The sequence below is a fragment of the Bolinopsis microptera genome, chromosome 12 (assembly GCF_026151205.1).
Source record: "Bolinopsis microptera isolate Bmic1 chromosome 12, MBARI_Bmic_1.0, whole genome shotgun sequence".
Taxonomy (NCBI): domain Eukaryota; kingdom Metazoa; phylum Ctenophora; class Tentaculata; order Lobata; family Bolinopsidae; genus Bolinopsis; species Bolinopsis microptera.
The window spans coordinates 12409619-12424004 of NC_087083.1; the positions used below are offsets into that span (position 1 = coordinate 12409619).

Consider the following 14386-nt stretch of genomic DNA (forward strand, 5'->3'; position numbering starts at 1 on the left):
CTTGCTCTTTAACTTGCTTTATTACCGTATTATTTAGAGTTAGTATATATTCTGATCGTTATCTGCCTCATTAACATAGCCTGTACGTGACGGATTGAAAGTGAATGTAGCAGCCATTTCTTATATTTATATGTTATATGATTGCATTCATGTACTGGTGTAACAAACGAGAATTCGTTTGCTCCTTCATCAGTTTTTTTTCTACATTCATCTACTACGAATAGTTTGTGTCATCTGCAAATAGTATGAACTTTCCCAGATCAGTTGTTCTAAATAAGTCGTTAACATATATTATAAATAGCAAGGGTCCTGAGACATAGAGCCTTTGGGAACACCAAAGATAAACAGGCATCTGTCAGACTCATCGCCCAGTACAGAGACTATTGATATCAATTAGAGAGATAACTAGCGATGAGTCCTATTGCGTTTCCACGTATTCCATAGTTGTCTATTTATTAAGTAGTTTTTCATGTGAATCTGTCAAACGCTTTTTTTTTTTTTTAAAGGATAGATCAATAAATATTCCAAGTACATGCAGTTTTTTTGCTAAGAAACAGGTTTTCAAAGTAATTCACTGAGGAGTGAGGGCATGTGCTTGTGGAGTGATTTTTCTAAATCCGTACTGTTTCTTCGTAAATCATTTTTCCTGGGACTGAAAGAGCTATACAGTCTGTTGTAAATAAGTTTTTTCAAATATCTTACCAATAACAGCTAAAGTTGATACTGGCCTATTAGTTATTCCAGCAATTCCTCATTATCCTACTATAGATCGGACAGAGTCTCCCAGTCTTTAAATCATCTTCTGGACTACTCCATTCTCATGCATTCACTGTAAATAAAGATAGTATATGACAGATCACTTTAGACGATTCTTTAACTACATGTATTGGATGTCGATGACTTTCCCATTTCTTCCAGTTCCAGATATAATCAATCTAACCTTCGTCAGCTGTAACAGTCATTAATGAAAATACTGACGTGTTTGCTCTAGGCAGGTAGTCATAAAAACTAGAAGATTGTTATAGTTAGTTCTCCAATTTCATTATATGCCCGTTTAATTAGAACGCTAGAGAACAAAATACTTATTAAAATTCCATTGCTATTACTCCTACGATTGGTTACTTCTCATTGTTTTTTATAAGTAAACATGGTTTTATTTGCCGTTTCTGTTGGCCCCTAGTGATTAATCATTCCCCATGTCTTTCTTACAATTACCGTTTGTGTCTCAAATTTCCATGAAAATACTTAGTTAGAACATCTTTGCGATCTTTTGAACCATCCTTCTATAATCCTTATAAGTTTTGTATCAGAACGTGTGTTCACAACATTTCAAGCATTGAACATGTTCCACCTTTATATCATTTTCACCGAGTTTTACATTTTTTCTTTCAAACTTTAGCCCAATTGTCATAGAGTTGGGTGCTGATGCTTTGATTTTGGCTCTAAGCCAGGTGTGATCATGGTTATTTTGAGTATTCTTTGGAAAGACTTAGGGGGTTGCCAACTTTACACGTTTTATCGTACTAATTTGAATACATCATGAAATACCGAGAAGTTGTCAATTACTTTATTCTCTAATTCATGTTCCAAAATTCCTTTACAAAAGAGGTAACATTAGACTTTACAAGGTAGACGTAATAAATTGTTTATATTTTAGGTTTTACTCTTAGTGATCCATACTCTTTTCAAATATTTGAAAGACTGGTTAGGTTGGGTGGGAGATACGATCAGTAAGTGTGCTGAGGCTAATATACTCCTCTAGCACGTTGTTGTAATATTTCATACAACGATACTTTACAACCTGGCTTCTCATGAGTTTGGCAGAGATATTAGGGGAAAAAATCCTCATATTGAACAGAATTCCTCATAACGTTTTACAATCGCCATTATCCTTATTATGTAGATCAATGTTGAAATCAACTGCCAGGTAACAGCATTTCGCAAATTATCGAGAATTGCCGAGATTCTAATAATGCATACATTTTACATCACCACTTGGAGGGCGATACACTACACAACAGTGACCGGAGTATTCTTGCTGCTTATCGTAACAAATAAGTTTCTAGGTTTTCAGATATATGGACAAATTGCCATTTACTGTTAGCACTGAGTAATCACATACATAAGAGCGACTCAGTGCCCTTTTCTTTTATCTTGCAAAGTGTTTTGGTAGGAAACATGTATCCAGTCATTGGTAAAGTCACTTAATTCGGGGCCTTCAATATGTTTCTGCTAAAGCAATGATCGAAAATTTTCATAAATCTCTGTAGTTCTATGCCAGAGTATAAAAGTTAGATTATTACCATCGATATTTTGAAATAATAATGAGAGTAATCGTTTCATTTTGTTCAAAATGTTTAATTAAATCCTTAACACTATAAGGGTTACAGTTATTTAGTAATCGGTGATGTTTACAAAGTGTTTCAATCAATGTCAGTACTATTATTTTCAGAGTCAGTATCTCAATAATAAACGGATTGTAACATACGTGCTAAATGTACACAGTTAGGGCAGTAAAATCTCATATATTTGTTTGTACTGGATTTAGTATAGCATTTATGGTGCATAGCACAGTCACACCTACAACATTCAGCAATGAATTGCCATGGAAATGAATTTGTACAGACAGGCATACCTCTTTGTCATTTATTCATGGGTAACGTACGTAACCTTCCCCATGTTTGAGTCGCAGCATCAGCAGGAGAGGAACCACCCATCGTCTGGAGTATAAGCGATTGTCACTTTTATCCGACTCCCTTCTTCCTTCTATCAGTCCCTCCATTCATCCTTAAAAGCATTTGTATACGTAATAAAACCCCAGTTTTTGCTGTACCACTCCCAATTGAGGTGTAAATATCCCGGTCTCTGGTTTCTGTCCAATGTTCCTAGAGAATTGCTGGCTTAGGACCCAGCTCATCATCAGAACCATGTCAAAACCAGTATCCAAAGGTACCACACCACTTGTGGAATGGAGCATCTCCTTAAAAATTAATTCATTATAATGTGCAACTTTACGATTTAGCACACGAGTTTGGTTGGCAGCAGCGGACACACCAAATATATTTGCTTTGGGGTTAAGCGCTTTGATCATTTCTATTTCTGAACAAAAGGTTAAAAAACAATTGTTCTTTAATATCAGCGGTAAATTTTTGATCTCAGGATTCCTGATATCATTTATTCCACACATCAAGATAACATTCCTGTATCCACATGAAACTGTAGGCTTTATATCCCCCACTACCGATCAAAATACTGTTTTCCGGGAGCACTGCACAAATGGATTTTTTGGGTCCAGCCCGAATTTGAGACCACCAGTATGCGAGTCTCCGATGATACATGTTAGAGTTTCCTGTTTCTAAAGGCTAACGAACGAAAAGTTAGGCTATCTCACCCCACCCCCACCAGTTTATTGCACCCATCCTCGATACAGTGGCTGTAGAACCTCTCGGCTGCGTCGAGTCATGCGATACATGGAATCTAGGCACACATGTATAGGTGCATGAGCCTTATGATCCGCTTCCTTATCAAAGAATTTGATGTTGCACTGCCTCCAATAGAAACAGTGAAAATTTCGGATTCAGGGTAGGATGGTAGTTTTCCTCATCCGAGTGTTTCTGGTAGGGAGCCATCCTCTTTGAAGCGATTGAATCAGCAGGCAAATAGATCTCCGGTTTTCACCACTACAGAATGCACCATTGATTTTGTTCCACTAGTATTGGAGAAGCTAGTTGAAGCTAGTTGGCCTTTTTTGGCCATTGGATGACTTGGAGCCATTTATACTGATGTCTCCCCAAAGAATACACAGCACGAGCTCCCTCCACAACAAAAATCCTCGGTCCAAGTGATTGGCTGGCAAGGAGGAGAGTTTCCTGCTCTTCTGTGGTAAATAACTCTTCTATAGCCCTACAACTGGTTCTTCTTTTGATTGAAAGCTCATTACTATTAGTGTAACTGGGCCGAGGGGCACAGTGAAGAACTGGTAATTTGACGTTTAAATGGTCAGAAAAGCCAAAAATTTCGCTCAAGAGTGTTTCAAAGACTGTCTAATGCTGTTGAGCTCCTGATTCGTCCTCCAGAGACTGCTTGTATTTAGCTCCTGGGGGGGGAGATTCTTCTCTATTTTTTCCATGAGATCGTTGGTCTTGGAGGAAGATTGCGCACTTACTTGAGGAGTAGATAAAGTCCTGCAGTTGCTTGTTCAACACTTTAATTCTGTCGGTTAGGCCACAATCAAGACTCAGAAACCTTTCCGTGTGAAGAGTCAACTGAAGTTTTTCACTGCTTAGATCTCTCCTTCCCAATCGACTTCAACCCATGCTGGAGCAGTGCCCTTGTCACTTACCAGTAAGTGCATGATATGGAGTCAAGGTTCTGGAATGGCAGCAATGCTGTCGCGTTTAGACTGTCAAAGTCAAAACCCCTTTGCAAGCTTTTCACCAAAAGCTGTGATGGTATTAACTTCTTTCTCTGTGGCAATAACTTTGTCCTCACACTGTCTGTTAGATTTTTTGAAGTGTCAGATGTTTCCTACACACACACACACAACTTCAGCAGTTTCGAATGTGGGGATTGGTGAAACCAACCAAAAAGGGCAGAGCCAAATGGTCCATGCTGTTGACATTTTCTGTTGATCCATTCTTAGTTTAGACATCTATGTGCCAATATTGCTTGCAACTTTACACAGTCTATCATCCATGACGATATTGACTTACTAAACATGACTTTTCGTCTTGTCCCTGTGTGAACTGACAACTTGGGGTGTTACATCACTAGTCTAACTACAAAGATTCACAAGATACATCCATTCCTTCGCTCTCTGGTCCTGGAGTGTTGGTCTTGATCGGGACTTTGCCTTTGTGTCCCGCAGGAGTGGTGGTACACCCAGAAAGACTTTCAAGAATGGCCACGTGTACATTGAAAACAATAAACTTTATATAATATAACCAAGTCAATAAAGGTGACATACTGATATCTGGATATTATCCGGTTGGAAGAGACAAGGACAAGTGAAACAAGGAAGTTAGGAGTAAGGGCAAATTTTCCGGCGTCACGCCATCTTCAGGCTAAAATTGTTTAAAATGTAATATATAATAAATGCTTCTAAACAGTTAAAATGCTAAATTAAAATTACACACACAGAATACAGTTACAATCAAATGGTAATGTACATTACATTGAAAATAGTGATGTACACACGTTTAACACTCGGTCCAAGTACAGAATATCACGAACTCAGGTCCGTGTGCTATTTGTTTTAAAATTGTTCTTAATATGTTTGTAAAAGAAATCCCTTAAGCTTCTCGCACTCTTCTTTGTTATTGATACTACTAGTTTAAATAAATAATGTAGAAGCGTCTGTCACTTTACGTTTAATGGTGCTATATAAATAATTCTAAAATATCGAATGAACTATCTGGTTCTATGTTATCGTGAACCTCTGAATAATAGGCAGCCAACTCATTATCAGATAGGTAAAGGCCTGTTTGACTGCTCTTCGATGCTCTGAAAATCTATCGTGTGCTGTTCTACTCTTTCCCCTATATAAAGCTCTTGACATCATTTACACGTAACTTTGTATATGCACATTTTGATTGCAGTCGTGATTTTGTTGTGATGAGATGGACATTATGATACAGTTTGGTATGGCGCAGTGGTGGTTGTAGTGTGGTCCGGATAACATAAATCTCTGGAGAGTTTTCTACCTGGTGTGAATATGAATTTGAACCGGTAAGTTGTGTGAGAGTGGCAAATTGAGTGACTTCTTTGGAAAATGGCTCGTTGATCAACACCACACGACACCACACTGCACCATACCAAACTGTATCATATGTCCCCTCACACAACAAATCAACGACTGCAAACCAAAATGTGTCCATAACAAAGTTTACGTGTAAATATGTCAAGAGCTATATATAGGGGAAACGATTAGAACAGCACACGATAGATTTCCAGAGCATCGAAGAGCATTCAACAGGCCTTTAACCTAACCTGTAATGCGTTGGCTGCTCATTATTCAGAGTGTTCACGATAACAAGAACCAATATTCCTTCGATAATTTAGAAATGAACTTATATAGCACCCTAAAAAAAATACGTAACGTGACAGAACTTTACTACATTAATTTATTTAAACCGAGTAATCAATAACAAAGAAGAGTGGCGAGAAGCTTAAGGGATTCTTTACAACATATTCAAAACAAATTTAAACAATTAGCACACGACCCTGCTGTTTAAGAAAAACAGGTAGATATTATGTAATTGGACAGAGTGTAGAACGTGTGTACATCACCATTTTCAATGTAAATTTACAATACCATTTGATGTAACCTGTATCAGTGGTGTGTAATTTTAATTTTAGCATTTTAACTAGTATAAAGCATTTATTATTATACTAACAGTTATCACAAATTTTAGCCTGAAGATGGCGTTTGACGCCGAAAATTGCCCTTAGCCTAACTTCTTGGATTCACTTGTCCTTGTCCTCATCCAACCGGATAAATAACCAGATATCAGTAATTTCAATCATGAACTAATAAACAGCGAACTACTCCTTATTAAATAAAGTTGACATATGATACATTGCAATAATTTAAAGGAGGTGACATACTAATGTATCACGTGGTGACCCCCACTGTCCGTCTTCACTGTAGAGTTTCTATCTAACGCTACAGGGAGCCGCGCCCGCGTAACTCTGCGCTGCGGGTCATACAACCGTATGACAAACATGATATGCGCATTACTTAACACAATAAACCGCCGCCGGCCCAAAATATCAAAGAAACAAGAAATTTTTAATGAAACAAAAAATTTTAATTTCAGCACATTTACAAAGATGTAAAACAATTTCATAAAATATAATGACCCCATTTGGTGTAATGACTGTTTTGTCCTAATATGAAATGGCCTACAACCAAACCACAAAAAGATGTGACGGCGACACGTCAGATCCTCAGAGTTTTCAAGTTTACACGCCTAATGTAAAAAACACGATCTGGATGGAAATTTAAGTAAAACAAGTACATTGTAGTATAGGCGAAATCTTGTTGGCTTTCTAGCCAAAAATAATTGAGTTGCCAGCCTTGACTCTTAATGCTTATTCATAAATACCATTTGAAAGCCTTAGAGGATGCCCTACAAGATACAAGAAGAATCCATTAGGGTATTTAGGGGCCACACTCAGATGACCACACTCATAGCCTACGAGGGTACAGAGGGAAAAAAATTGACAGCAAATAAAAACCACAACAAATTCTTTTTATAACCCTCATCCCTGCCCCTATGATGGAGTAAGTTATAAATTATATCTGATTGTTGATATTTCATATTATATATATTGAAGCAGTGGACAGTTTCCGTTTACCTCCTGTATGTGCTTCTGCCCAATTGCAAATTTTATTTAGTTTTCTATTGCATTTAGATGAATCTTTTTAACTAGGGTAATTGTTAATATTATGTGTATATTGTTTTGAAATTCTTCCTAGTTGCAACACTGAATAACTTTATTGTATATATACTGATGGACATTTTTATTTGATTTAGGGGCATTTAATTTAAAAAATTTTTTTACCAATCATGGCCATAGAACCTCTGTTTTTGGGGCTTATTGCCCAAATATGGGTAATATATATGTGTTTGATATAGCCTTCACTAAGAGTAAAGCACCTCATACGGTTTTGTGGCTGTATAGGAATTTTTGGAATTTGGGCATTTTGGGCTATTCAAAAATCCCCAATTTTCCTCTGTTTAGTGTATGTAGGGTCTTGAAATTGGTTGATCTTGAAACCAGGTAGGGGCCTTGAAACCAGTTTATTCACTCACTCACAAATTGCCGTCTCCATATCTACTTGAAGTGGCGAAGATTTCTAGACAAATGACATAACGATATTATTGCTGCAGCAGATAACAAATTCCAATATTATTATATTTTTCCAATACAAACGTTAGAAACCATTACATAACGAGAAAAATCAATCCTCAACTTAACTTTTTACTGTTTTAACTGATATGATGAAAAAAACTTTTAAACGTATTTGTTACAATAATTTTCTTTAGTGTGGTGACTTTGGGGTCCATAAATATAACAATGAAACAAGAAATTTCAATGAATCAAGAAATTTAATGTTAGCACATTTTTACAGAATAAAAAGATGTAAACAATTACAAAAATATAATGCCCATTTGGTTTATGAACTTTTTGTCCCTGATGCTAGTTTTGGTTAATGAATGACAGGTAACTAACGTGGCAATGGGGGGAATGCGCGTGGCCTGGAAGCTTTTTTGCAAAACACCCGAAACGCTAGTTCCAGTTTAAGTTTTAGAGACAAGCCTCAGATTAGGACTAGAAACAAATTGTTAGCAGACATAGAGGTTCTGTAATACAAGCTGATAAACCAAAATGAACAACTGAGGTAGGTAGGTAGCCCTGGTGGGTGTGTAAACTGTACGGTCTCTCTTCTCCAAGATTAGCCTGCTCCTCATTTTACTGCTGTGAAGCCTAATTTCTAGTTTTTTTCAATAAATAGAATAGAATCTTGTCTTCTATTTCATCTCACTCTTCGAAACCTCATCCTCTACATTATCAACCTCATCATTCAACTTCATCATCTTCATCAACAACATCATACCCTGCTTCATCGTGGTGGTGTGTGCAAGATTATCCAATTATATTCAGCTTCATAAGCCTTCTGACATCGACAAATGTGAGAAAGTCTACGCTTTTAAGAAAGATCAGGACATAGATCAGGAACAATTTAAAGGTGATTTAATCTGTTGCTCTAGTCTGAGTTTGGTTTTTGAAAGAAAAGAGCTTACTGATGTTTGACACACTTAACAATGGGTGTCAACATATACTAAATGTACTGCTCCAAATATCCCAAAAAACCCATCAAAGACATTCCACTGCTCCCTGGTTTGATGGCGAATACAATTGCAAGAGCCGAAAGAAGAAAGGATTAGGCTGGGGAAAAAAAAAGCCTGAAAAAGACAAGTCTCGAAATTGATCATGATATTCTTTGTTCATTTGCGAGAGCACTGTCAGAGCTTGACTCTCCCAAAAAGAAAAAACTGTTCTTCTCTAATACTTTCCAGGAAATACAAACACTCACAAAAGAGCCTTACAAATTTGTAGACACTTTCCTGATAAAGAAAAGGACCTCACTTTACCATCTTCAGAAAATCTCAGGAAACAGTAATGCCTTTAACCAGTATTTTACTGAAAAAATTAAGAAAATCCGACATCAATTTCCCAACACGACTGTGACTAATATTTCTCCAATCTTCAATGGGCCAAGGCATTATGCTGAATTTAGAAAAGCTACTATTTTGAAGTCAGAGATTGATCAAAGAATCTGGCATCAAAACCTCATCGATTGTGCCACTACCTTAAAAGAACTCTGTCAGAGCCAACCTGAGCTAATCCCCCTACCCTTTGTGATATTATCAACGTTTCTCTTTCAACCGGAAGTATGGAGGGAATCATGTAGCACACATCCTCCACGCCCCTGATCAAGGAGATTCCCTATACACTGAGAACTAAAAATTATAGACCCATCTCTAATCTTACATTCATCGTAAACTCATTGAGCGCTGTTCGTATTAAAATGCCTCAATGAACATCTAGCCAGAATAATCTCAACATGACCACCAGTCTGTTACAAAAAGCATCACAGCACAGAAACACTCCTCATTACCTTAGGTCAATGACCTCCTCATAGCCTCTAATAAAAAACACAGCAACAGTTGTCATATGCTTTTAGATCTGAGTACTGCATTCGACACAGTTGACCATATCAAATTGATCAATTTATTGATGTGTGAGATTGGGATTGCGGGAACACCTTGAAATGGTTCACATCCATTACATCCGTGTCGTAGTCAAAAAGTCAAGATAGGTGAACCCTAGAATCTGAAGAAATTGTAATAAGTTTTGGTGTCCCACAGGGCCTCTGTCCTTGGCCCTGGTTGTTTCAGATAATCTACATCCGCTCAATTTACTCTTCTGTAAAATCGAAGCAATTTCGATCCATGGCTTTATGTCTGAGATCACCAGATCTACAAGTCATTTTCATCTGCCACATAAATCAAGTCCTCATCGAAGACTGCCCTCCCTGTTTTAGAGAAATCGAGACCGTGGATGACGAACCACTTCCTTCTTCTGAATCCAACTAAACGAAATATAGTTTTTGTTCAAAACGTTTATTGTCATAATTAGAAATTGGTGTTGTCTTCCTAAATCTTCTGTCTGTATAATACTTGGTTAACGTTACTAAAAACCTTGCTTTACATTGAATCCTCCTCTGACTCTTAATCTCAAATAAATAAGCTTAAAAGCTGCAAACTGCCACAAGATGCGATATTGCAAAGATGAAACCCATTCCTCTCTGAAGATCAAATGCAAATCCGGGTGAGTGGTGGGGGGGGGGGGGGGGGGACATCTCTTGTTATTAGTTCCTTGAACTACTGCAATGCACTTTACTATGGTAACTAATCATTCGTTTTGAAACAGCTACAATCTCTGCAAAAACAGAGCAATGTCGCTTAGTAAAGGTCTAAAGAGTAGAGACGAATTTGAGCCCTACATAAAAGTACTTCATTGGCTCAAGTACAAGAACGAATTTGAATTTAAAATACGCCTGCTAACTTTCAAACTGCTCCATGGAACTAGCACCTTCCCATACATGTCAATCCTGTCAAGTAACATGATACAATCCCAGTGGTGGCAGAGATGTTCTCTTCATTTGCCCTATAAACAGTCCACCAAGACCTTCTCTTCATCGTCTCCAAGAATATGGGAACACCCTACCTCCTAATAATCAGGAAAAGTGTAAACATCAATGACTTTGAAAGGGAAAACTAAAAGCTCTGAATCTGTTAGAAAGCCTTTGATATGACTGAGTAATATGAATACATTATAGAAATTTTAAAATCTTCATCCTATAGCATGGTCAATTTTTAACGCTTTAAATCAAATTATTCTAGGCTTCTAATTTTTTTAAAGGATTGCGGGCAACATTCAAGATTTTATTCTTTCCGTGTTCACTGTGTCGGCCAATAAAATTTAGATGTAGGTCAGAAAAGGAGGCTCTATCCCGGGACACCACATTTTTTGGGTTGGCACCCAGGAGAAAGCGCCTTATTCCTTTGTATTTTGTCTCAGTATTATTAGCATTCTTCTTCCCTCTCTGTTTATTTCACCGTCTCTAGACTTGTATGTTGCCCATATAATTGACATGACTGTATTGGGTTTTCTGTAACGTCAGTTTACTGTCTGCATTAACTTCTTTTTTTTTCTTTTTTTTTTTTAATTTTGCATTGTATAATTGAAGTTTTTTCAGATTGTTTTGTATATTTGGAGTTCTATATATTATTCTTAAGAATTTAAATAATTTATGATTTTTCATCCTATTATCATGTAATATCAATTTGTTTATCAGATGAGTCTCATACATAGATTTTCTTGTGGTCATCATCTAGTTTTGGATAGAAAACCTGCTAACCTTTTTTTGGATATCTTCTTTTTAGGTGTATCGGCCTTACTTATCAGGATTTACTTGCAGCTTTAAACTTCCGTTTTTACACCTGTCCAAGGCGAGATGCACTGATCTCTACTGTCATTTAGGTCATCATTTACAGCTGAGCAATAAGGTTAAATTTAAATTATTTAACCTTTTGGTGCTGTATAAAAATAACAATAATTTATTATTATTATTAATAAAGGGTCTCAATAAGAGTTCTCGATTTGTAACCCGAAAGGAAATAAGTAGTGACCCTTAGTTCAGTTCTTATAAGGCTGGCAGTTTTAAGAAGTACCGTTTTTTGGTTGTTACTCAAAGTCAAAGTGACGCTAAACAGGTTTACTTTGCACGGCTATTATCTCTAAAACCTGTTAAACGAGTCAGCCTCCCCTAAATTAAGTTGAGTTAAGCGTCACTCATTTCCTAAACTAAAACACCTGGTGCCCCTGATTTCTGTTCTGATGAGAAACTTTGTTGTTCAAGTTGTTGAAGAAAACATTGAGCAAGGTGACAAATTTAACATAAGTTCGCCCAGCTTTCTTCGAACACCTGTGTTCCTCTTTCCTTTACGTTTACTGCTACCAAGCCGTAATATTTATTTACACAGTTTACAAAATGATATATGGACATGTTCATTTGAAGTTGAAGTTGAGGATATTGGTACAATATTAGCATTTAGCAGCCCTATTAAAAGGCAAGCGGGTGTAGTCAAACTATGTAAACAGGGTGATTAGATATCGCCTAAATTCGGCCGGTACGGAATTGATTATATTTACATTTTCACACTTTAAACTTGTGACGGAGTAAATGTGGCTCCTGCTGCGAAATTTACGAATTTCCAGTTAATAGAGGGGGGAATTTTGTGTCGCTAGCCCCAACCCTGTGGAGCCACGCCCATATTTCATATCAGACGCGTATATGGAAAATTCGTATCTCAGCTTCTGAAGGGCTTAGAGGCTTAAACTTGGGCTTAAAATGACCGCAATATGCATATTTATATCATATTATTAGCACTATGAAGGTACTGAAGCGTTTAGGGACTTAGTTATTGCCATCTACGCAGTTTGTGTAATAAAATAATATCGTAGAGCTATACGAGCATCAAATTTCAGGTATTATTGTGTTGATATTGCGGGCACACAAACAGTGGTGTTTGAGAAGGCAAAGTGCTAGGACGGTGACATATCATCGTGTTTCAATCAATGCTTTAGATGGTGTAAGTTTGATGGTCGACTCAACTATTTCGAATTTTCTTAAATATTAAGAAGTTCAATATTGCACTATGAATAGCTCTTTCATGAATATGATATTTTTGTATTAAATTACTTCGTGATGATGGGTCTAATAAATTTAGGACCTAGAGATAAGTATATCAGAAGAAGCTGTCCCCAGAGTGTCTTCATCACCTCCTATTGACGATGAAATTCCAGGACCATCAGGAATAAACGTTAGTCAATACAGTTTTCATAAATTAGTATATTAGTAGTTACATATAGCTATCATCTTCAAATTCAACGGTTTTTTCGTTAAAAGGTGCCACTACATTAATTACGTCACACATATTTAAGAAATATATAAAAGGGAATTTTAGGACACCCTGACAAGAAATGCACAAAAGTCTAAAATTATTTTATGACCTGAATGTGTTTGGGATTGTTAAAATTGGCACAATTTTGACATCACAACAGGGTAAAAGTAAGTAATTTTGTCACAAACAAAATATTATAACTCTTTTTGTCTCTTATTGGTCATTGCTGGCAAAATAACTATAGTTTTTTGAAATTTTTATGGTGATAGAGTAACGTTATATTATATTCTAATCGAGATATGGTTAATGGTTCTTTAAATAGGGGAAAGCAATTTTATAACTAATTAAAAACTAGAAAGCTGCCTTTTACGAATCGTGATAAGATGCTTTGGCCACATAAAATGTATACTACCGAACATAAGTATTCCCAATAATTAATAAAGTTTGTAGTTCATGGTATTGGTACTTGGTAGTCCATAGTCATATTATCATATTGTGCATGTAATTGTAATATCAATCACGTACGTAAACCTGATTTGGACAATTTATTTCTAATGCTAAGAGTAATATATTCATTTTTCGATCGACCGAATTACCGAATACCGAACCGACCGAATTGCGAGTGTATTTGGATTTCAGTCAATCTAATATTAGAATATTTTCGGTCACAGAAACCCGAATAGTTGATGGATCGGTAACCCTTATAGTGTGCTGTGTTACTCCGCTTCAGTACTGCCTTTGTAGGATGTGGAATAAGTAAGCCTCGGTATGGTCGTTGTTTGATGCAGTTTCTTAGTTCTCATTGTATCTTACAATTTGCGAGCGTAACCTAAAATTAGTAGGTGATATTCCAGTGTAGAATGTTTTAATTTTATCATCCTACATTTTGCAAATCTTCACAATCTTCAACACTGCAAATCTTCACAATCTGCAATTTGCTACATTGTCTTTTTTAAAACTTTATGCACAAACATTTAACAAATAATGAACTGCACTATCGCCAAAATGCAACTGTCCGGTTATTATTTCATTTATCTGTACGCATTATACTTATCTGTAAAACGTTTTAGTGTCGGCCGTACTCCTTAGCAGTTAGCACCCTGTTGCAATCCTGTAAATATCTTAGCAAGCAACTAATGAATTCCTTTTTAAAGAATTCACAATTTAAAAAACTAATTCTTGTGTACTGAATCAGAAGTGTCCAAGTTTTTTTATTTTATTTTTAGTTTCTCTCTTTATTGATCAGTTTTTAACTGGCTCTCGAAATCCTAGAAGTTATTGTTGTTTTTCAGAGAAAATGTTCAGTGTTCACCCTTTAATTAGTTAATTGCTTCCAGAGAAAGTTT

At 36.5% G+C, this 14386-nt stretch overlaps 1 protein-coding gene across 1 annotated transcript in view; it reads left to right on the plus strand.

Moving 5' to 3' along the window:
* The window catches only part of LOC134824344 (NAD(P) transhydrogenase, mitochondrial-like), a 1149555-nt gene that overhangs the window by 671048 nt on the left and 464121 nt on the right, over positions 1 to 14386 (plus strand). The gene's annotated exons all lie outside the window — the stretch shown is intronic.